Source organism: Bufo gargarizans, chromosome 1, assembly GCF_014858855.1.
Source record: "Bufo gargarizans isolate SCDJY-AF-19 chromosome 1, ASM1485885v1, whole genome shotgun sequence".
NCBI classification, from domain to species: Eukaryota; Metazoa; Chordata; class Amphibia; order Anura; family Bufonidae; genus Bufo; species Bufo gargarizans.
Genome location: NC_058080.1, coordinates 521,402,747 through 521,426,166, shown reverse-complemented (window position 1 = coordinate 521,426,166; position 23,420 = coordinate 521,402,747). Strand labels below are relative to the sequence as shown.

Below are 23,420 nucleotides of genomic sequence, written 5' to 3'. Positions count from 1 at the left end.
CGGATTACTCTCCATTCAGAATGCATGGGGATATGCCTGATCAGTTATTTTCCGGTATAGAGCCCCTGTGACGGAACTCTATGCCGGAAAAGAAAAACGCAAGTGTGAAAGTACCCTCAGTATATCACACCCCTCTATATCACACCTATACCAGTTCTTAAAAGGACTTTTGAGGCCCTATTAGCTAGCGTTTGATGTCCCTAACTGTCCCTGCTCCAAAATGCAACCTCTCCCTACATTGGCAAAACACAAAATGTAAACTGGCTGCCAGATCGGGTTCTGTTATAAGGTAGGGGGTTTGTCCATGTGCTGAAACGTCTCAATTGGCTGTCCTGTTCGGCCCTATGCAAAAAAATATGGCGCGTGCGTATATTGCCATATGTTAGGCGAATCGTGAACTAGCAAAGTTTGCCACGAAACAACCACTAGGCGAACCGCAAGGCCATCTCAAATGGTGATATTACTGTGTATTGTATGGTGATATTACTGTGTATATCCTTTATTACTGTGTATTGTATGGTGATATTACCATATACACTTACCTAAAGAATTATTAGGAACACTATACTAATACGGTGTTGGACCCCCTTTTGCCTTCAGAACTGCCCTAATTCTACGTGGCATTGATTCAACAAGGTGCTGATAGCATTCTTTAGAAATGTTGGCCCATATTGATAGAATAGCATCTTGCAGTTGATGGAGATTTGAGGGATGCACGTCCAGGGCACGAAGCTCCCGTTCCACCACATCCCAAAGATGCTCTATTGGGTTGAGATCTGGTGACTGTGGGGGCCATTTTAGTACAGTGAACTCGTTGTCATGTTCAAGAAACCAATTTGAAATGATTCGAGCTTTGTGACATGGTGCATTATCCTGCTGGAAGTAGCCATCAGAGGATGGGTACATGGTGGTCATGAAGGGATGGACATTGTCAAAAACAATGCTCAGGTAGCCTGTGGCATTTAAACGATGGCCAATTGGCACTAAGGGGCCTAAAGTGTGCCCAGAAAACATCCCCCAGACCATTACACCACCACCACCAGCCTGCACAGTGGTAACAAGGCATGATGGATACATGTTCTCATTCTGTTTACGACAAATTCGGACTCTACCGTTTGAATGTCTCAACAGAAATCGAGACTTATCAGACCAGGCAACATTTTTCCAGTCTTCAACAGTCCAATTTTGGTGAGCTTGTGCAAATTGTAGCCACTTTTTCCTATTTGTAGTGGAGATGAGTGGTATTGTAACTGTGTATTGTATGGTGATGTTATAGTATACATCCTTTATTACTGTGTGTAGCATAGTGATATGGCGTATAGCTTTTAGTACTGGGCACTGTCATTATTGGGCACACTATGGAGATATGCTGTTTTCTTAGCACACTATGGCACTTTAGTATCATTACTATATGGCTACATGCACATGAACGTTGTTTGTTTTCGTGTCCGCTCTGTTTTTTGGTGGATAGGATGCGGACCCATTCATTTCAATGTGCTGTCCGCATCAGTATGTCCGTTCCGTAGCCCCTGAAAAAAATTAAAAAAATTAGAACATGTCCTATTCTTGTCCGTTTTAGGCACTGTCACAATGGATCCGCAAAAAAAAAAAAAAAGGATAGCATATTGATATCATCCGTTTTGTTTTTTTTGCGGACCGCAAAATACATACGGTGGTGTGCATGTAGCCTATGGCAGTATTTTCCAGGCAAGGATCTTCAAATACCCACAGCAGGGTTACTGGCCTGGCGGACTGCAGCCCAGATGCAAACCTCTGCATGTCCCGCCTTCATCTTTATCAGATAGAGCGGAACACAATAGTGAAGCAGGGGCCCTCAGCTCCATGTTCCACCATTCCCCTGCCACCGGTGGTTCCACGTAGGCGTGACGCAGTGACACCTCCACAGGCCGGCTCCACTCTGCTGGTCTGGGTAAGGTGGGCTAGGTATTTAAATTAGAGGCAAAAAAGGGTATCACTCTCTGTGGTGGCATTTAGGTGGGAAAGACTTCAGGCGCATCATTTATAGGTACTTAATTTGTTTTGGGGGGGGGATTGAGATCTTTCTGCTGTCAGGCAGCCTCATACTGTGTGAAGGGCAGGGGGCACAGAGGGCATTATGTGCACCACTGACCCCGGTACATGGACTCTTCTAAAAGTACTTGAGCCCGTCCTGCCGCCGTCAGTGACACACGACTACCTGTTACCGTTACAGGTCGGGGCCCTCACCACACTATACCCTCCGGGGTGCTATGGTTTTACCACATATATAATACACTTTCCGCTGCAGGAGGCGGACCCCGCCACATAACCGAGAAGACGCGAACCGAACGGCTAACGGCCGAATACAGCCTCCGTGACCACGGACAGGCCCGAGGGGCGGAGCCTAGGCGCGCGTTCTGGCGTGGGCGGAGCCTGTGGGTGTCTGGCAGTGGAGGAGGAGGGTTCGCTGCGTGGGTGCGCGCCCCGGGCTGTGAGGACTTGGCTGGTACTAGAGAGAGGTTCCCCGTTTACTGCCAGCTTCATGCAGGAGACGTCGGGAGAGGTGAGTGTTGGGGTGGGGGAGGGGGCCCTGCGTCCCATCAGCTTCATGTGGCCGCGGCTGTGCTGATAGATATCCATGTGTCTGCTGTATGACGTTATCAGGGCTTATATATACGATGGCACTGCCCAGTGTTACCCCTGGTGTCAACTGGAGCCCTTGCCCCTATAATCACTGTTTCTGGGAAAGCTGGGTGGCAGCTATGTGCCCTCCAGCACTAGGGTGGTCAGCCAGCCTCCTGACTGCCCAGGGAGCACAGCATGGCACTGGGCAGGTCAGCCACTCAGGATACTAGGAAAGCTGAGTACTGGTCTCCGTATTGTCTCTTTTTTTGGGTCGTGAAATAACTTTTTGATGAATTTTTATTAAAACTTCTGGACCTTATGAAGTATCGGCCATTGCAGCGGTGGCACAAGTCGTCCTGTGCCCATGTTCACACACTGACGTCCGGAATGCGGTGCGTGCGGACGTGTTATCTGCGTATCGTCATCACGGCTGCAGATTAGGTTGATTGGATAATGTGTGTGGATCCGCTCTGCAGTCCAGAGTGGATTTGTAGAGATCCGTTTCTGAAACCTGATTACTGCTGAAGATTAAGAAAAAATCCACTTTTGATTATGTTTATCCTGTGAACATGCAGTGCCAGGAAGGGGTTAGCTGACGCCACTTGGGTCAGGTGGATAATATTCTGTATTTGTTGTGACGCCAATTGCAGCATGCACAGGGTACTACCCCAGGGCCCCTCCAAGGTGTTAGAATGTACGTCCCAGACTAGGAATGCCAGAGTGGTGTAATGGCCTATAATGTCTCTGTAGGGTAGTGATAATTGTGTCACCGTGTCCCCTACCTGGGTACGGCTGGACTCCTGGCTCACTTGCAATAAATTTGAGTTTAGTGATAGTAGGAGTAATAGAGGAATTTTGCAGAAGAAATGATGTCCAGACCTTTAGATGAAGTTAAAGGGAACCTGTCACCGGGATTTTGTGTATAGAGCTGAGGACATGGGTTGCTAGATGGCCGCTAGCACATCCTCAATACCCAGTCCCCCATAGCTCTGTGTGCTTTTATTGTGTAAAAAAAACCTATTTGATATATATGCAAATTAACCTGAGATGAGTCCTGTACGTGAGATGAGTCAGGGACAGGACTCATCTCAGATTAATTTGCATATGTATCAAATCCGTTTTTTTTACACTATAAAAGCACACAAAGGTATGGGGACTGGGTATGCAGATGTGCTAGCGGGCATCTAGCAAACCAGGTCCTCAGCTTTATACCCAAAATCCCGGTGACAGGTTCCCTTTAAACGTTGCTGTTCTTGAAATAACCTGCATCCAAGCGGTATAGCAGCTTTGGCCTCTTGGTCCCAGCAGGTTTTGGCAATCATTGGCAGGAATGAGAGCTTCTGCTTTAAATGTAGAGCTTGCAGGATAGGACGTCTGCTTGGTAGCTCTATAACTGTGGCAGGATTAGCTTCTGCACTTATCTGGTACCTGCTGTATGGTGACAGACTAGCTGAGAAGGAATAGGCTTCTCCTAGGACTCTGGATTTATCTCTCAGATGGCTTCTCGGGATGCTTTTTTCCTGGAACTCTGGAGTTGGTCTGTAGTTTCTGCTTTCCTCATCCAGCAGAGCTGAAGATCCTCAAGCTGGGTATATGGCCAAGTCTCAGCCGAGACTAGGTCCTTGCTGTCATAATCTATTCCAGCTTAGATTCACTAAACTGCACTTGCCAATGCATTGCTGCCACCTACTGGTAACCAGGCAAATTACATGAACAATTGCTTGTAACATAGTTTTGTATGCACATTCATGGAAGACATAATATAAATTACATCTGATGACAGTATAAAGGCTCTTAGGAGATAGTAGCAGGGTAGAGGCGTGTAGTAACACAACTCTGGGGCCGAAGGGCTCATTCACACGACCGTATGGCCGTGGTGCCCATATTGTGAACCGCATCGGCTGTGTGAACTCTGTGCTGCGTTGCAGACCCATTGACTTGAATGGGTCCACGATCTGCAAGATACAGCAAAAGATAGGACATGTCCTATGGAAACAGTTCCGTGAGCTTCGGGTGCGTGCCTCTGCACCACAAAAGATAGGACATAATCTGTATTTTGCCGTACCTTGCGGATCGTGGACCCACTCAAGTCAATGGGCCTGCACCACGACAGAGTTCACACGGCGGACCATACAGTGGTGTGATTGAGCCCGCACAGCCTTCTATACGGGCTTAGCTGTGGATGCAGTGTTTATGGACAATCCCTTTAAAGGGAACCTGTCGCCATGGAAATGCAGTGCAATATGCAGGCAGCATTTATTTGAGCAGGAGGAACTGAGCAGATTGACATTATGGGAGATAATCCACTATAACCTGTAATTCATCTGTCCCCATGATTAACCCTATTAAGCCAGGCATTCTGCCTGGTAGCGATTGCATCAATTGCTGTACCAATGTGTACCATGATCTACCAGTGCAGCCAAATCTTTACTTTTCTTATTATGCAAATTAGGTGCTCTGAGCACAAAGGGCTGGCCTAGTCCCTTGGAGCATCCCTTTATTTGCTCCACTCCCCTTCATGGCCTGTTTGCCACGGCTGGGCATTCTCACTGTTTGATGGCTCGCCCTGAAATCTCCCCTTGATCTCAGGAGCTACACCCCGCTCTAAGATTTGCATTGCGCAAGCGCTGATGACCTCGGTCACCTCAATGCAGATCTCAGAGAAGGTACAACCTCCAGCAATTAACTGTGCATACGCCAAAGAAGACTCGCTGGCGTGAGTGGGAAGTTTCATCCAAACAGTGAAGATGCCTGGCCTCGTCAATCAGGTGACAGGGGAGAGGAGCAGGTAAAACGGTGCTCTGAGGGGCTAGGCCAGACCCTCAGTGCTTTAAGAAACTGTGAGCAGGTGCCAGGTCGTGCTGAAAAATGAAATCTTCATCTCCATAAAGCTTTTCAGCAGATGGAAGCATGAAGTGCTCCAAAATCTCCTGATAGCTAGCTGCATTGACCCTGCCCTTGATAAAACACAGTGGACAACACCAGCAGCTGACATGGCACCCCAGACCATCACTGACTGTGGGTACTTGACACTGGACTTCAGGCATTTTGGCATTTCCCTCTCCCCAGTCTTCCTCCAGACTCTGGCACCTTGATTTCCGAATGACATGCAACAGTCCAGTGCTGCTTCTCTGTAGCCCAGGTCAGGCGCTTCTGCCGCTGTTTCAAAGTGGCTTGACTGGGAATGCGGCACCTGTAGCCCATTTCCTGCACACGCCTGTACACGGTGGCTCTGGATGTTTCTACTCCAGACTCAGTCCACTGCTTCCGCAGGTCCCCCAAGGTCTGGAATCGGTCCTTCTCCACAATCTTCCTCAGGGTCCGGTCACCTCTTCTCGTTGTGCAGCGTTTTCTGCCACACTTTTTCCTTCCCACAGACTTCCCACATGAGGTGCCTTGATACAGCACTCTGGGAACAGCCTATTCGTTCAGAAATTTCTTTCTGTGTCTTACCCTCTTGCTTGAGGGTGTCAATGATGGCCTTCTGGACAGCAGTCAGGTCGGCAGTCTTACCCATGATTGCGGTTTTGAGTAATGAACCAGGCTGGGAGTTTTTAAAAGCATCAGGAATCTTTTGCAGGTGTTTAGAGTTAATTAGTTGATTCAGATGATTAGGTTAATAGCTCGTTTAGAGAACCTTTTCATGATATGCTAATTTTTTGAGATAGGAATTTGGGTTTTCATGAGCTGTATGCCAAAATCATCAATATTAAAACAATAAAAGGCTTGAACTACTTCAGTTGTGTGTAATGAATCTAAAATATATGATAGTCTAATGTTTATCAGTACATTACAGAAAATAATTAACTTTATCACAATATGCAAATTTTTTGAGAAGGACCTGTATACTGCTCCCCGCTCCCACTACACTTTACCATGGCTGCCAGGACTTTAGCGTCCCGGCAGCCATGGTAACCATTCAGAAAAAGCTGGATAGATCATCAGCTTCTGATCGGCAGGGGTCCCGGGCCCAGTGACGTCACGACTAGTATCAACTGGCCTGGGCGGGACTAAGCTCCATTCAATTGAACAGAGCTCAGCCCCGTCCAGGCCATTGATACTAGTCGTGACATCACTCGGCCAGCGGTAAACAGTAAGAAAGGCCGCGGTGCTGCTGGAGCGCTGCTGCCTTCTCAAACAGCTGATCAGCAGGGGTCCTGGGTGTCGACCCCCGACGATCAGAAGCTGATGATCTATCCAGAGGATAGATCATCAGTTAAAACAAAGTGCAGAACCCCTTTAAGTTTACAACGTTCAACATGCAGTATTAGGCCTCATGCACACGTCCGTTGTTTTGGTCTGCATCCGAGCTGCAGTTTAAATTCGCTTCAATTGCTCTGTTCCGAGGTCCGCAAAAAAAAATATAACCTGTCCTATTGTCTGTTTTGCGGACAAAAATGGGCAGTTATATCAATGGCTGTCCGTGCCATTCCGCAAATTGCAAAACGCACACGGGTGCCATCCGTGTTTTGCGGATCTGCAATTTGCAGACTGCAAAACACACAACGGTCTTGTGCATGAGGCCTAACTAGCATGTTACTGATATTCTGTGGGTCAGCATGATTATGATGATAGTGTTATCTGTTTTTTTACTACTTTTGCACATGATAGCATGTCTTGCTACATCGCCACATTCCAAGAGCTGTTGTACCCAGGGCTGTGGAGTCGGAGTCGAGGAGTCGGAGTCAATTTTGGGTACCTGGAGTCGGAGTCGGCAAAAAATGAACCGACTCCGACTCCTACTAAATTTAATTTGGAATAAAAAAATTAAAAAGCAAGTTTAAATGTCCGAATTCATAAACAGTTATAATTAATGACTTCTCTACTGTAAGAATAAAGGCCAATGCATGCAGTGCCTCACGTAACCGCAAAACAAACGCGTTCAGTGATGTGAAGAAGCATGCTTTTCATATGCTTCACTATATGGCACGCAATGCACAATTAGGAGTGGCAATACATATACTTTCCATTGTGTTGTGTTCTGATGTTACAGGGAACACAATGCCCATGGTTTACCTAGCCTCTCACTGATAAGGGATTAAGTAAATATGTGTTTTGCAGGACTAGAGACACTTGTATAAGTGAAGGGAATGGAGGGTCAATAGTTCAAGACTGAAGCTGTAAACCATGGATGTCAAACTCATGGCCCTCCAGATGTTGCAAAACTACAACTCCCATCATTCCCTGATAGCTGTAGTATGCCCTGGCATGATGGGAGTTGTAGTTTTGCAACAGCTGGAGGGCCACGAGTTTGACATCCCTGCTGTAAACCATTGGAAAAACTGCTGTCATTCAGCTAAGGCTATAAAACGTGTAAACTCAGATTGTTATCTTAAACTTTAAACATGACTATGGGATTCTTCTAGGGAAATCATGTTTTAAAATAAATGTCCCTTCTTGGATCCTCCCACTGCCCTGTCTTCAGCAGAAGACCAGCAGACAAAGGAGAAGGCAGCAGCTTCTGCCCAACTACCTCTCTGTGCTAGAAGAGCTTAGAAGAACTTCTTTCTTTCCTTCAAGGAATGTATAAAATACATTCGCATATTAAATACAGAGGAGTCGGAGTCGGAAGTACAAAAAACTGAGGAGTCGGAGCATTTATCTACCGACTCCACAGCCCTGGTTGTACCCATATGAGATACTTTTCATTGGCACCATTTTTGGGGGTACGTTGGACTTAGGCTAGTTTCACATTAGCGGCAGGCTTTTCCAATGGGGAACATGTAGTAGTTTTATTTCGGCATGTTTGCCATGCTACGCACCCGGTATAGCAAATGGGGCCGGAGCAGAAATACGGCGGCACAGTGCAATAGCGGTAGCACGGATCCGGCAAGCTGTTCAGGCTGTTATTTTGGGGGCAGAGATGAATAGGAAAAAAGCACTCCATATTTTTAAAGTTGTTGACAGGGTGGTTTAAAATAAATAACATGTTATCTTTATTATTCAGGTTGTGACAAACAGGGTGTGATATCACATGTGCTTATTATTTTTTTAACCACTTCTAGTAAATATTTTTATAGGAAAAATTTTTTATTTTATTTCTTGTAAACTTTATTACCATTATTCTTTTTTTAGTCCCACTAGGACATGACGTTTATAATGCACTGGTATATCTCTACACCATTATAGCCTATCACTGTAGCAGTGACAGGCTGTGGTACAGTCTAAGGACTCGTGTACACAGCCGTAGCCTGTTTTGTAGTGCGCAAATTGGGGTTCCAAAAACACGGATACCAGCCTTGTGCGTTCCGCATTTTGCGGAACTTAGCGTCTTTATGGAACAGCCCTATCCTTGTCCATAAAACAGACAAGAATAGGACATGTTTTGTTTTTTGTGGGTGCCACAGAACGGACAGACACTTTTGTGGCCCCACTGAAGTGAATGGGTCCGCACAAAAGGCGGATTGGCTGCGCATTGCACCAGGATTAATGTAGCTGGTCGTAGGGACTGAACAGACTACACGGACTGCGCTGATACAGCGTCCTGGACCAAAGAAAGTCACACGTGTAGAAATAACGCATAAGGCATTATTGTCACCCCTACTTGCACGGCCGGCATGATGATGAGGGAGTGCTCTCAGCCTGTTGAGGATGTAGGTCTCTACAGATAGGGGTTATCCTCTGCAGCACGCCCAGGTGGTAGTACGACTAGATGTACATGGCAGGGCTATCATTGCATTACAGCGCGTGACTGTAAGAAATATCTCCACAAACTTGTTTAGGGAGTTTCTCAAGAGCTTTTAAATAGAAAGAAATGAACTGCTTCCTTATTTTTCAATTTCTAAGGGCTCATGCACACGCGGTCCGCAATGCACGGGCACCTTCCGTGGGGCAGACGCATGGGGATCACAGACCCATTCACTTGAATGGGTCCGCAATCCCTCCGTTCCGCAAAAAGATAGAGCATGTTCTATCTTTTTGCGGTGCGGAGGCACGGAACGTAACCCTAGAAAGCAGTCCGTAGCGTTCCGTTCCGTGCTTCCGTTCCGCATCTCTGGATTTGCAGACCCATTGAAATTAATGGGGCCGCATCCGCGATGCGGAGTGACAACGGAACAAATGCGATCCGCAATACAGGAACGAGACACCAAGGGTCGTGTGAACGAGCCCTAAGTGTCCTCTTTTACAGAATGGGGAGAATTCATCAAGCCCTGTACTCCACAATTCTGGCTTCAAAAAGTTTCAGTATAGGGCTTTTACACGGACCAATGTTTCAGTCAAATATCGGGAGTGAACGAAACGTTCCTGATAATTGCCTGCTCGTCTGTATTTTTATGCAGCAGTATGGGGTTACAGCGATTGCTTGTCCCCATAGAAATGTATTGTTCCTGAGCAGCAGACCCCAGTTTACACCGCACGACCTGCTGCACAGGGACGATGATTTTAGGGACACAATCGCCTAATGAATGGCATTTTATACGCAGGCCAGTTTTCGGGAACCAGTTCACCCCTGATAATTGGCCCGATTATCAGTCTGTTTACAAGGGCCTTTCTTCCGTGACATCTCGCATTTGCTGTGCCGCTGTATGTGAATGAACAATCACTTGGTCACACACAGTGATTGTCACTCGTTTGCTTCACTTCCATGGAACAATCAGCTTGCTGATTACTGGTAGATAATATAAGCCTGATGAGTCCGGAGAGGAACGTGGTGGGCTCGTAATAATACGGTTAGTGCATTTATCATGGCTTCCTAGGGTCCGGTTTTGGATTGTCCTTATCAGGTAGCAGCATGTTGGGGGTACGACCACATTGCGTGGTTGCGGATGAGTACTGCGCGACCATATAGCGAGCTCTAACTAAACTAATGAAGGCCGCACTGTTCATTTGGTCTGCATTGTTAATGGCCTTGCAGCACCTACAATACTGAGGGACTATTAACAATACAGACCTACTAAACCAGGAGTGCACAACCTGCGGCCCGCGATACCATTCTGTGCGGCCCCCAATTATCTGGTAGCAGACATGTATGTCTATGTCTTGTGGCTGCTCACATGTATCTTTAATGTAATTTCCCATTAGATGGGAGTACTAGAAGTGTAACTAGACATTTATGATATATACTGTATGCTCAACATGCCATAAAAATAGTATTTCAGTTGTTAATAACCCTTTAAGTTTTATTTTTGGCCCTTGAATTGGTTCAGGCTCACAACGTGGTTGTGCACCCCTGTACTAAACAGTGCAGTTGTCATTAGTTTAATTAGATCCCGCTCGGTGCTCTAGTGCAGCCACGTCCTAACCTTAAAGGGGTTGTCCGGGTTCAGAGATGAACCTCATGTTCACTTGTTGTCTTGCTGTGAATGGATCGTCGGAGCATTTCTTATTCCAATCCCCCCCCCCCCCCCCTTGCTCTGCGCTGCATCGCGCAGGGCATGGGCTGTTTTTTTTTTTTTTTTTTTCTTCTTACTTCCTCACGATTCTAGCGATCTTGATGATGTCACCGACACTAATGGGCAGTCTGTAGTGCTGCCCATGGCTCTAAGACAGCCCATTTGTGCCAGTGATGTCACCGGGATCACTGTTAGATGGAAGCCTTCTCCTAGCATGCCCATGAGAAGCCCGGTACATCACCGGTAGTATAGAAAAAGCCATTGACCTGCACAAGTAAGGGGGAGAGTCGGAGCGAGAAATACTCCGATGCTCTACTCTTTCATGCTGAATGAGTGAAGATGAGGTTATGTCCTGGTTCAGCTCTGAACATGACCGCACTGTGGGTAGTACTGACCATGACCGCTACAGCTACCCTCCTTATCGCCTACTAGGGTGCATTCACACGACCGTATCCGTTTTGTGGACCCCATTAGCTGCACAGTTGCAGATAGCACAAGGGTGACATCCACGTGCTGACCCATAGAAATGAATGGGTCCGTGTGCGATCCGTAAAAAATGCGGATGAGACACTGATCTAGAATTGTTGTGTGCATGAGGCCTTAGGGGTCCATCAGATGTTCGGCGGCAATACCAATAAAAAAATACCACGGCATGACCCCCCCGCCACTGAACTTTAGCAAAAATATTAAGCAAGGTGTGAAAGGGTTATTCCAGTTGTGATACAACAGATACAGATTAGATTTGGTCGGGGTCCTACTGCAGGAACCACCACTGTTCACAAGAACCCCGTACCCCGTACCCCTCAGGGTTTCCCGAAATGACTGGAGCGCTAAGAAACCCTTACTTTTCCATCCATCTCCACATATTGGGATTTCTCAGCAAATTTGAAAAGTAGTAGCTGCAACCCCACAGCTCAGCTACTACCTTGTTTTTCCGGCTTCAAAGCTACACGGCTCTGGCCCTTGTGTAGTGGGTAGATCTGGTGACTGCTCCACAGCCTCTATTGAAGTGAATGGTAACTAGTACACAAAGGCTGGAGCTACAAGGTAACAGCTGATTGGTGGGATCCACCACCCTGCCAATCTAATATTGCAGGCCTATCATGAGGATAAGCCATCAGTATCAAAATCCTGGACAATCCCTTTAACTTGTTAATGAAAAGCTCTTTATGACCAGACACGTTTGATTTGACTCACGTAGTGGTTAAACGGTTGATGGACAGAGACTGGACTCTCCATCTAGATGGCCACCACTGTACCACCAGTGTTCCTGTGCTGACCCAGAGTGACCTCATTATCATACCCTCTCCAGGCTTGGCATTTTAGTTGGGATTAAGGGAAGTATGACCATATTCTCCCCCCTTTCTGCTACTTCGATTGATTACTTTGATTAGCCTTTCCTGCTGTTTTTCTAATTTTATTTGTAAAGCCACATTATTACTATCGGTATTTAACTGGTCTGTGGTCCAGATTTGTGGACATTGGATGTGTGATGCAGATGCGCTATATTTAGTCCCAAATTTGTGGGAATTGTTATTCTTTATGGCCATGAGATTGACCATTATCATATGGGCATTATCACAATAGTTTAATCAGATTCACACATGTACAGGTGAAACTCGAAAAATTAGAATATTGTGCAAAAGTCCATTTATTTCAGTAATGCAGCTTAAAAGGAATTCCATTAATGCAGCTTAAAATTAGAATTTTGTGAAAAGGTTCAATATTCTAGGCTCAAAGTGTCACACTCTAGTCAGCTAATTAGTCCATAACCCCTGAGCAAAGGGGACTTGAGATTGTGACTTTGGGGTTTCATAAGCTGTAAGCCATAATCATCCAAATTATAACAAATAAAGGCTTGAAATATCTCGCTTTGCATGGAATGAGTCTCATATGTTAGTTTCACCTTTTAAGTTGCATTACTGAAATAAATGGACTTTGCACGATATTCTAATTTTTCAAGTTATACCTGTATATCATTGCTTCTATTTTGTATTGTTTGCTTTGTGGAGTTTTTTGTGTTATATGTGGTCCCCTGATGGACTGACCCCAGAGAACGGTTCAGAGAAACGCGTCGGGACAAAGTTTGCATTCCTGGGACATATGGTATGTGCTCCTTTTTTCCACTGGTGACCAAACTTAGGGATTGGGTTATATGGGAGCATATATGTATTGTGTGATTATTTATGTTGTGACTTTATTATTTTCTGATACATGCATAGACCAATGACATTACTGTTCGACTGTAGTCATAATGGGTCCCTTCTCGGGTGGCGGTATCTATCCCTTGTCAGAACATATAGGGCCTGTCAGGAGGTTCCTGACACGGAATCCCCCCTATCAGGGCGGCCATTCCTTTTTGCTAGGCAGGGCTTGAAGTTTGATAGGGCAAGTGTGAGGGTGGGGTATTTTTCCTTTCCTTGTCCTGCCCACCCTTATTGTTAGTTGCTTTTTATGGGCACAATCTGGATGAGTTGTAATGGTGATCAGTAAGGTTACGTGATGTCTATATCTATCAGGACTGTGATATAGTTTCATTTGGGGAAAACTGCAACTCTTTAAATATGCAAACTGACACCAAAATAAATGATTAAAATGAGTTCCCTATTTTTTGTCACTCAACTGTATATAATATATGTATGGTTTCACGTGATAATTGTAGCGGTTTTGGTTGGCATGGGTGTCTTTATTTTTTTTATTTGTATTTTATTATATGTAATTTTTATTTTATTTCTGGCACATATGTTCCCTATAGTTATTAATGCCCTGCCCCCCCAACCCCCCCCCCCCCCCCGATGTTGCATTGTATACAGAGCTGATTAGCAGCTCTCCTGTGCCCCAGACACCCAGCAATCATGTGATGCCCAGGATAGCCGCTTCCTCTATTCACTGCACTTGCTGAGGAACGCAGAAGGCAGAATCAGTAAGAAACCACTTCGGACCAACTCCTGCCAGATTGCAAGAACTTTAACCTCTTAAAGGGATTAGGCCATGATAGTGTAAAATCGAATCTCTAACAAACAGCCCTAACCTTATGTGGAACCAGAGATCTCCCCATTTATTGCTCCAATTGTCCTGATAGATTTATTTGAGGGTGTGTCCTTTCTCGGAGGGTGTGTCCTTTCTCGGAGGGTGTGTCCTTTCTCGGAGGGTGTGTCCTTTCTCGGAGGGTGTGTCCTTTCTCGGAGGGTGTGTCCTTTCTCGGAGGGTGTGTCCTTTCTCGGAGGGTGTGTCCTTTCTCGGAGGGTGTGTCCTTTCTCGGAGGGTGTGTCCTTTCTCGGAGGGTGTGTCCTTTCTCGGGTAGCTCTTTCCCTGTAACTGCCACAGCTTCTAACAGAAGATATGGCTGGTGGTAGTTGAAGATTCAAACAGAGCATGTGTGACCACTTTAGTGAGGTGGACAGTGAAAGAATATTATCCTTCTCTCTATGCACCGTGATTCCTTTCTTTGTCCCCGAAGACAGACGTCTGGAGAACGTGTCAATGACAGACAGCTATACAAAATGTATAATTACATGCAATTACAGAAATATTCAGATCCAGGTGCTGGTTTGAAAAATGTAGAAATGTAAACCTAAGGATTCAGCCTATTTTGGCATTAAAGGGGTTGTCTCATTTCAGCAAGTGGCATTTATCATGTATATAAAGTTAATATAAGCCAATTACTAATGTATTGTGATTGTCTATATTGCTTCCTTTGCTGGCTGGATTCATTTTGCCATCACATTATACACTGCTTGTCTCCATGGGTATGACCACCCTGCTATCCATCGTGGTGGTCGTGCTTGCACACTATAGGAAAAAGCACCAGCCTATGTGTGCTCCCATTGTCCCGGCCACCAGAGAGGCTGACGCTTTTTCCTATAGCAGGGATCAGCAACCTCCCTCCAGTTGTTCAGAAACTACAACTCCCAGAATGCTAAATTCACTTCCATAGGAGTTAGAAGAACAGCCGAGCATGCTTGCATGCTGGGAGTTGTAGTTTCACAGTAGCTGGAGTGCCAAAGGTTGCTGATCCCTGTCCTATAGTGTGCAAGCACTACCACCACTGATGGATTGCAGGAGGGGGGGGGGGGGGGGGGGGTCTGTAACCATGGAAACGAGCAGTGTATAATGTAATGGAAAAATTCATCTGTCCAGCAAAGGAGGCAATATGGACAATCACAATACATTAGTAAGTGCCTTGTATTCACTTTGTCTACATGATAAATGCAACGTACTGAAGTAAGACAGCCTCTTTAAAGCCTCATTCACATTTCCATGTCTGTTTGACGTCCTTGAAAAAATACGTCTGTGTTTCCTCCTTGAAGATATCCCTGAAGAGGCTGTGTGTCCGTTTTCGCCCTCCATGTATCATCCATATTCCATGGACACTGCTCAGCTGAAAATGAATTTCCCTAAGATCTCATACCAGTGGCCAGTGAAAAAGTAACTGAACTCTGACGCTTTCCGCATTGTTCCAGTGATTTTTCATGGTCTCATAGACTTCAATGGGCATGTTTGGTCTGCATCAGTGACGGAAATAGTGCATGTCTCCGTGATGTCCACGGACCCAACTACTGATGTGTGAACAAGCACATTAAAATCAATTGGTACGTGTGCTGTCCACAAAAAATGTGGATTGCACCCGTCTTAGCAAAACGGAAATGTGAACGACGCCTAATTTTTCTAATCTGACATGTCCCTTTATGTGGTAATAACTTTGGAGCGCTTTTACTTATCAAGGCGATTCAGAGATTCTTTTTCTCTTGACACATTGTACTTCATGTTGGTGGTAACCTTTGGTTGATATATTTTTTATTTTATTTATAAAGAAATTTGGTAATTGCAATTTTCCACATTATAATTTTCAAGAGAATTTCCAAACCTTTTTTTAGGGGACAATTCACTTCTGAACTGGCTGTAAGAGGCCTATATAATTAGAACCCCCCCCCCCCCCCCCCCCATAAATAACCCCATTATAAAAACTTTACCCCTCAGTGTATTCAAAGTGACATTTAGGAAGTTAACCCTTTTAGATGTTTCACAGAAGTGAATGCAAAATTCACACATGTACAGGTGACATTTAAAAATTGGAAGATTTTCAGTTTTAATTCATTTTTGGAATACATAGGTGAGAACAAATACTCCAGACTTATTACCCTGATTCTGCAGTTTTTAGAAACATTCCATGTGTGGCCCTCAAGTGCTAATTGGCTTAAATATGGCCTCAGAATTTTGGAGTCTCCGTTTTTTTTTTATTTATTTTTTTAGGAAGCTTTTCAGGCACCATTTCAGGTTTGCAGAAGCCTCGAATTGCCAAAACATAAAAAATACCACTGAAGGACCCATTTTTGAAACTCCACCTCTGAAGGAATTAATATAGGGGTGCAGTTAGCATTTTGACCCCACAGGTGTTTTTATACATTTATTACACTTGGGGCATGGAAACCATATGTTAACAATTACAGTGGAGGAAATAATTATTTGACCCCTCACTGATTTTGTAAGTTTGTCCAATGACAAAGAAATGAAAAGTCTCAGAACAGTATCATTTCAATGGTAGGTTTATTGTAACAGTGGCAGATAGCACATCAAAAGGAAAATCGAAAAAATAACTTTAAATAAAAGATAGCAACTGATTTGCATTTCATTGAGTGAAATAAGTATTTGAACCCTCTAACAAAAAAAGACTTAATACTTGGTGGAAAAACCCTTGTTTGCAAGCACAGAGGTCAAACGTTTCTTGTAATTGATGACCAAGTTTGCGCACATTTTAGGAGGAATGTTGGTCCACTCCTCTTTGCAGATCATCTCTAAATCCCTAAGGTTTCGAGGCTGTCTCTGTGCAACTCTGAGCTTGAGCTCCCTCCATAGGTTTTCGATTGGATTAAGGTCCGGAGACTGACTAGGCCACTCCATGACCTTAATGTGCTTCTTCTTGAGCCACTCCTTTGTTGCCTTTGCTGTATGTTTTGGGTCATTGTCGTGCTGGAACACCCATCCACGACCCATTTTCAGTTTCCTGGCAGAGGGAAGGAGGTTGTCGCTCAGGATTTCACGATACATGGCTCCGTCCATTTTCCCGTTTATGCGAATAAGTTGTCCTGTGCCCTTAGCAGAAAAACACCCCCAAAGCAAAATGTTTCCACCCCCATGCTTGACGGTGGGGACGGTGTTTTGGGGGTCATAGGCAGCATTTTTCTTCCTCCAAACACAGCGAGTTGAGTTAATGCCAAAGAGCTCTATTTTGGTCTCATCAGACCACAGCACCTTCTCCCAGTCACTCTCTGAATCATTCAGGTGTTCATTGGCAAACTTCAGACGGGCCTGCACATGTGCCTTCCTGAGCAGGGGGACCTTGCGAGCCCTGCAGGATTTTAATCCATTGCGGTGTAATGTGTTTCCAATGGTTTTCTTGGTGACTGTGGTCCCTGCTAATTTGAGGTCATTAACTAACTCCTCCCGTGTAGTTCTAGGATGCTTTTTCACCTTTCTCAGAACCATTGACACCCCACGAGGTGAGATCTTGCGTGGAGCCCCAGAGCGAGGTCGATTGATGGTCATTTTGTGCTCCTTCCATTTTCGAACAATCGCACCAACAGTTGTCACCTTCTCTCCCAGCTTCTTGCTAATGGTTTTGTAGCCCATTCCAGCCTTGTGCAGGTCTACAATTTTGTCTCTGACATCCTTGGACAGCTCTTTGGTCTTTCCCATGTTGGAGAGTTTGGAGTCTGCTTGATTGATTGATTCTGTGGACAGGTGTCTTTTATACAGGTGACTAGTTAAGACAGGTGTCCTTAATGAGGGTGACTAATTGAGTAGAAGTGTCTAACCACTCTGTGGGAGCCAGAACTCTTAATGGTTGGTAGGGGTTCAAATACTTATTTCACTCAATGAAATGCAAATCAGTTGCTATCTTTTATTTAAAGTTATTTTTTCGATTTTCCTTTTGATGTGCTATCTGCCACTGTTACAATAAACCTACCATTGAAATGATACTGTTCTGAGACTTTTCATTTCTTTGTCATTGGACAAACTTACAAAATCAGTGAGGGGTCAAATAATTATTTCCTCCACTGTATATGCAGTTTTAGCTCAACATGTTTAATTTTTACAAGGGTTAACAGGAGAAAAAGCACCCAAAAATTTACTCAGTACTCCATATGTGGTTGTAACCAGTGATGGCCAGTTCGCCCGCGAACACATGCGGGCTGCCATCTTAACTCACAAGTCCGGCGATGCACAGGTAAGTCCTCGCCTGTGCGCGAGCCGGTCTAAAAACCAATGCGGTCACCGGGAGCAGGCAATTCCGAGAACAGCCCGATTCTCGGAACTGCCTGCTCCCGTTGACCGCATTGGTTTCAGACCGGCTCGCGCACAGGCACAGGTGAGGACTTACCTGTGCATCGCCGGACTTGTGAGTTGAGATGGCAGCCTGCATGTGTTGGTTGGAAACCTGTAGTTTTTTGGGCTCACACCAGGGCTCAGAAGGGAAGGAGCAGCATCTGGATTTTATAACATGGAATTTGCTGGAATGGTTTTTAAGGGTCATTACTTCTTCAGGTTGTACTACTTTTGCACCCTAAAATCACTTCAATTATTATTATTTTTTAATTAAAATTCAGTTGTATTTTGTATCGCTGTTTACAAGCATCCATAACATCTTTATTTTTCTGTCCACACAGCTGGTCCTATTTTTTGCTATAGCTGTAGGACTTCTTGATTGCTTTTCATACCTGATGAGGTGAGGCAGGTGAGGTAACAAAAACAGCAATTTTGCATTGTTTTTCATATCTTGTCAGAAGGTCTTTTTAAATAGTTTCAGGCTCTCAGTATTGTATTTTTGCTATCTCAGTGTGACTGCTTTAGGTATTTGCAGTTACATCATGCCCTTCTTTTTTTACAGAATAATGACCTTTTTCTGCTTGACTCCGTTCCCATATTGAACCGCTTAAAGTTCAGCACCTTGCATGAAGGCGTTATTCAGTTGGATAAAATAATTCAAGAGGACCAGTCACCACTCCTGACATGTCTGTACTTGCGTTCCCCGTGTCATCACAATTTGGAGGTTTTTTTCCCACATGAATCTATGTTGTGCTATTCTTCTATTATTCCTGCTAGACGTTTAAGAAAGAATTCCCAGCAGTCTCCAATAAAGGTCCAACTGGTTTTTACCGGTTGGGATTCGGCTTCTCCACAGTCGGCCCCTGGCAGCACTGATGGGATGGTGCCAGACTATGCCGGGACACCCCCCCCCCCCCTACTGGGAATACCCAGTTACACCTTCATTGCAAGTGGGGAGCGCAAGTAGTTACTAAAACGGACATGTCAGGAGCGGTAACTGGTCCTCTGTAACGATAATATCTAAATCAAGGATGCATTGGGGAAAAAAAGCTAAATCTGTGACAGCATTTGGAACTCTTCGGACAATTTTTTCTGAAATAAAATGAAGCAGTTTATTGTAGTCTATTAGAAACTTTTGGATTGATGCGTTAATCACAATTAAAGTACAATTGTAATACAATATACCTTTAAAATCCAATAATTTTCATAGTGGGAGACCTCACCCGAGTTGTAACTCCAGCCCCGCACTGTACGGTACTAAGGGAGGAGATTTGTCAAACTGGCTTAGTTGCCCATAGTAACCAATCGCATTCCATCTTTCATTTTTGACAGCACCTTTGGAAAATGAAAGGTGCAATCTGATTGGTTGCTATGGGCAACTAAGCCAGTTCTACTTTACACCAGTTTGATAAATCTCCCCCTAAATCTTTATTAAGACTTCTTTTTTTCACCAGACTCTGTGGCCCAAATTTACTAATGTGTCTGCGCCAAACATGTCTAAAAAGTGGCACAGATTGGTGCAAAATAGCTCATCTAGGGTTTCCAAATATTATTTTTTCCCTAACATGGTCTGCAAGGGGGTTGGGCTTTATTGGAAATTAGACAGGCCTAATATGTGCCATTTTGTGCCAAAATTGGACCTCAAAGTATACAGTAGAAAAGAAGGACTATATAAAAATTCAACACATCCCAAAGATATAAAATGTAAAAATCTTTGTTATAGCCACAGCAATAAAAACATTGTATACAGTGAGGACTCTGAGGGTCCCCTAATCCGTCCCTACATAGAAGTGCACCCCTAATTCTCAGTAAGAATAGTACTGGTACTCAGACAAACCACTAATAGAAATATATGATCCAATAAAGTAACACACATGATATTCAATGTCAAAGATAAATGCCCATACAAAATAATGGAGGTGTCCAGGTTAAGGTGTACACATTATCCACTCCGCATATCACTGGCAGATACCAGCTTCCTCAGGGGTCTTAACTTAAAAATTGCACCTCAATTCTGGCGTCAAAATCTGTCTGAAAGTAAGCCAACCAATAGTTGGTGTAGAGTAGGTACATTGAAATAGCACGCCAAAAATGGTGCAACCAGAAGGGTTCTTCAACCCCACCAATAGTCGAGCAGTAGTTGAGGGCACATGCTTATAGGTTTTTGTATTTATTGCATATAATTTTCCAATATCAGCCGTGTATAATTGTGCATTCATTTGAATAAAATGATGACATTTCGGTTGAGATGGCCTTTCACAAGTCTCATCTGCACTAATTTGAAGAGGGGAATGAGCTGCTGAAGAGAAGGGGAAAAATGTATAACATTCAGAGGTTAGATACAAATAGATGTTGTGGGCTTTAGTCTGATTACAAACATATATTAATATCATAAATGGCACATAGGGTAGAGAGCAAAATTAGAGATATCCACGATGAAGACCCGAAGGCTCAAGAGTGTATAATGTATGGATCCAATAGGCTTCTCTCCTTTTTAGAATAATGGTTCTGTCATCACCTTGCTGAGGTGGTGGGACATGTTCAATCACCTGGAAACGTAATTGTGAAATTGGTTTTCACAAAATGGGATGGAAATGGTAGGAGCTCCCTCTTACATCTGATCGTGGTCGCGTATACATTATGTTGTCTCCCCTACATACATGGGCACTTTATTAAATAAATCACATAGTTGGAAGTGCAAGTAAAATGGCCCTTGATGGGAAAGCGTTTACCAGATCTTGGATGGTCAGGAACACTAACCACAGTGAAGACATGGAAAGGTGCTGTTCCGTGAAGTGGATAAGAAGGTCCGGGTAGGGAGACACGTCAGACTGCCAGTGTCTGCTCGTATCAAAATATCACGGATAGTCTTGCTACGTTTGTAGCAAGGCATGATGGAAGATTTAAATTCCTCTATATCTGGATAGGCTTATCTTAGAAGATGCCAATGGTGTCTTAAAGGGATTCTGTCACCTCCCCTAAGCCAAAAAACGATTTTAAAGCAGCCATGAAGCACAGCTTACCTGGATTAGGCTGTGCTCTTTGATCTTGAAATCCGACCAGCAGTTACTGCAAAAAACGACTTTGATTGATATGTAAATGTGTCCTGAAGGTGCCCAGAGGGGCGTTTTGTTCTTCTTAGAGAGCCCAGTACCGCCCCTCTTACAGTGCCCAGCCCGCCTTCCTTGTACTGTCTAACCGCCGCCTCCAGCCTGCCACAGCCTCTCCTCCCTCTCCTCCCCCTCCCTCACGCCGAACGAACTCTCGCACAGGCGCAGTACCCACTGAGGGCGGCAGCTTCATCTTCGTCACTGGGCATGCGCCGAGCCCAGTGACGTCCGATGTTCGCTCTTTCCCTCAGTCAGCCTGGTAGGAAGCGCAGAGGATTGCCGATCGGCTAAATACAATACAGCTTTACTTCATATAATAATACCTAATTTGCCCCAACAAGTACTTATTTCTTTCCTGAAGGGAGGGTGGGGAAAGAAATCGCTGGCCGTCTTCACTGTGGCAGGCAGACTGGAGAAAGCGCAGGGTGCAGCAGCCGATCGGCAATCCTCTGTGCTTCCTACCAGGCTGACTGAGGGAAAGAGCGAACATCGGACGTCACTGGGCTCGGCGCATGCCCAGTGACGAAGATGAAGCTGCCGCCCTCAGTGGGTACTGCGCCTGTGCGAGAGTTCGTTCGGCGTGAGGGAGGGGGAGGAGAGGGAGGAGAGGCTGTGGCAGGCTGGAGGCGGCGGTTAGACAGTACAAGGAAGGCGGGCTGGGCACTGTAAGAGGGGCGGTACTGGGCTCTCTAAGAAGAACAAAACGCCCCTCTGGGCACCTTCAGGACACATTTACATATCAATCAAAGTCGTTTTTTGCAGTAACTGCTGGTCGGATTTCAAGATCAAAGAGCACAGCCTAATCCAGGTAAGCTGTGCTTCATGGCTGCTTTAAAATCGTTTTTTGGCTTAGGGGAGGTGACAGAATCCCTTTAATGCAAAAGTGTAAATAATACATATCGGGAATACACAAGTGTGAATGAGCCCTAAGGTGGTTTTTTTTTTCCCTTTATGTTCCATTTTTTTTTGCGTTCTTTATACGGAACCCCCTTCCCAATAACAAAGGTAAATTATAAAAAATTAAAGATCGCTTGCACCACCGCTTCTCAAAACACCCGTACTGTTAAAATACAAACGTAATTATTCTGTACAGTGAATGCCGTATCAAGAAAAAAATCAAAATGGCCAGTTCAGTTTTTTCCGTTACTTCACCTCCCAAAAAATGTAATTAAAAGTAATCACAAAGTAGATGAAAATGTAAAAAAGGGTGTAAGAGTCAGAATAGAGGGTATTAAAACACGAGGAAAACTATATAAATGTGGTATCCCTGTGGTTGTACTGACCCAGAGAATAAAGAGCATGGTCAGTCAGGTCAAAACAAAACCTATAAAACTGTGGAGGAATTGCATTTCTTTTTCTCAATTCCACCTCATTTGGATTTTTTTTCCGGCTTCCCACTACATATATGTATTATTAAATGGTCCCATTAGAAATGCCAACTTGTCCCACAAAAAACAAACCCTCATGTGGCTGAGTTTTATGCCCTGGTTTAGCACCAAAAAACGCACCGCGGCTCGGTTTACACTGCGTGTGGATGTATTTATCCACCGTGCTGGTACTGTACAGCAGACCCACGTCCTTTCAGTTCCGTGTGGTCATGGCCTGACCGCCGGTGACAGGATGACATGATTAGCCCACTAGAAGTACTTGGCTGGAAAGTGGCTCTTGGGATTACTGTTCTCCTAGCAGCCCTTCCGGTCATTGTGGTCCACACCCCTCCGCACTCACATAGTCTTATGGACCAGGGCTTGCTGATATGACATGAGTGACAAGATGAGTGAAAATGGATAGTCTTCATTTTACTCAATATTTTCTTTGTTCTCTGTGACCTTAAAATGAAAGTCTGAGCGCATTGGCTGTAGATGGCTGATTGATGACCTCTGTCTTCACAGGATTAATAGAACATCGGCTTCTTGGCTTTGTGCACGTTCCTCAAAAGCACCATTGATGTCTAAAAACAGGTTTCGGTATCTGGGTGTGATCATCTGTGTTTTACTGTAAGCATTATTTAAAGGGCCTTTCCACCAAATTGTAATAATTCTGCTGA

The 23,420-nt window shown here is 44.7% G+C and overlaps 1 protein-coding gene across 2 annotated transcripts in view; it reads left to right on the top strand.

The window, feature by feature from the left end:
* Positions 1-2,422: 2,422 nt before the first annotated feature.
* TPST2 (tyrosylprotein sulfotransferase 2) overlaps positions 2,423-23,420 on the top strand; it is a 66,485-nt gene continuing 45,487 nt past the window's right edge. The window contains exon 1 of one of the 2 annotated variants that reach the window (XM_044275392.1): positions 2,423-2,542. The gene's annotated coding sequence lies outside the window, so the exon portion shown is untranslated. The remainder of the gene's footprint in view (positions 2,543-23,420) is intronic. The other variant, XM_044275391.1, reaches the window with a different exon arrangement.